At 37.0% G+C, this 1,811-nt stretch overlaps 1 protein-coding gene across 8 annotated transcripts in view; it reads right to left on the bottom strand.

The window, feature by feature from the left end:
- Positions 1-534: 534 nt before the first annotated feature.
- The window catches only part of cobl (cordon-bleu WH2 repeat protein), a 60,386-nt gene continuing 59,109 nt past the window's right edge, over positions 535-1,811 (bottom strand). For all 8 annotated transcript variants that reach the window (XM_032519721.1, XM_032519718.1, XM_032519720.1 and 5 more), the window contains one exon: positions 535-1,811. This exon is cut by the window's right edge and continues 662 nt beyond it. The gene's annotated coding sequence lies outside the window, so the exon portion shown is untranslated.

Genomic DNA, 1,811 nt, shown 5'->3' on the forward strand with positions numbered 1-1,811 from the left:
CCCCCCCCCCCCCCCCCCATGTCTTCAGCTGTCCTATAAAATAAAGTCCTAAAATACCCAAATAATCTTAAAAGAAAGTGTTTTACAACAGACTAATGACAAGACACCAGAGATTTCTCCACCATCTACGCTGTGTATTTCCGTGTGATTTTGCAACTCATGTAGACATTTGCACAATGACGAGTTATTCAGGAATCAGGAATGCAGGTTAGGTTGAAGTTCTGTGAGAGTCATTATGTGCGACCACACTGTGATGAGTCAGGGTCATGAGCTGCTGCCCGGAAAAGTAGCTCATCTGTGGTGTAGCAAAAAGGAGAGAGTGGCTACAATATATTTCATAAGGACAGCAGGATGACCACAGCCTGCAGCCACAATGCTGGGAATGGCACAGGCACAGCAGGATGATGCATTTCAGAGCAAGGTTCATACTACCATGTGTCTAATCTAACATTCTGCTACTTGAAAGATAAAAAAAATGGATTTGTAATGAATTTGTAATAAAGCTAAAATACAGGAATTTCAGCTCCAAGTCAGTTTTCACTTGATTGCAAAATCATTTATTGAATCAAAAATTGGAGTAGATAAAATAACTCTGCAACCTTCCCAAAAAACAATGTGCACTTAAAAAGCAATAGCTTATAAAATGTTCACACCATCAGTGAAATAGCTCTCTATTGAAGATTTAAATCAAATCTTTCAAAGCAATGATCTGTCTTTAGTTTACAAAATATACAATGCTACAACGTGCTGTAGGATATGTAGGTTACTGCGTGTAGATGAAACCATCTAACAGGAATGACATATGCACTTCTAGTTAGAAAAAAACAACAAAAAACAGAAAAAGTCCTAAAGTTTTCACTCTCAGGGTAAAACATAATAAAACAAGTGTTGAAACTGAGTATGAATTGAAATAAATCTCTATAAAAATAGGAAATTAACTCCTTTTACTCAGATTTATCACACAATCTACAGCAGCAAGCATTTACACCTGACTATGGATGCCCAAGGTTTTTCTTCATACAGATGATTCAGCATGGACATCCTCCTTATTCCATAAGGATACCACGCAATGGCAATGGTCCATTCTCCCTGTATCAACCTAAGCTACTCCATACTGTAAACTTCACCTACAGTGGAGCAGAATGGAATAACACGTTTTTGCCTAAATCAAAGTCATAGATAACCTAAACTGCTGGTTTCCTACGACTGGTGGTTTGTATAACACAGCCATTACATTCTGACTTGTTGATTAGTTAACTGATCTCTTTACTCATGGTGACATCCACCACTGATCTACTATAACAGTGCTTCAAAAATATTGAAATGTCAAAGAAAGATGTTCATCTTAATTTCTCTTACATCAAAGGCACAGTTGGTCATATTGGTACTGTACGTCTCTGCAGTGCACTGACCATGTATGCCAATGTCTTTTTAAAAAAACAGCTAGGTCAGATGCTAAAACAGGAGTATAGTGAGCTAAAAAGGCACTCCTAAGCCACCCCTAACTTACTCCTACTCAGAGCCAAGAACTGTAGAAGTTGGCATTTTAGACCGGATCCGAATAAAATACACTTTAACACAAAAGAAATAAATGAAACATTGTCAATGGATAATCCCATTTCCGTTGTTTTCTCAAGTGAACTTAAGTCTTCATTTATCCTAATCATTCAAACAAGTATTAGTTAAAATCTGAAAACATCATCAAATCCAACTTATTGCACCCCATATAGAATTTTTACAGCAAACATCATATACATAACACTGACTAAGCAACAGTATAAGGCAGCCATAACTTAACTGTGGTCCAAAAA

Source organism: Etheostoma spectabile, chromosome 6 (assembly GCF_008692095.1).
Source record: "Etheostoma spectabile isolate EspeVRDwgs_2016 chromosome 6, UIUC_Espe_1.0, whole genome shotgun sequence".
In the NCBI taxonomy this organism is placed as follows: Eukaryota; Metazoa; Chordata; class Actinopteri; order Perciformes; family Percidae; genus Etheostoma; species Etheostoma spectabile.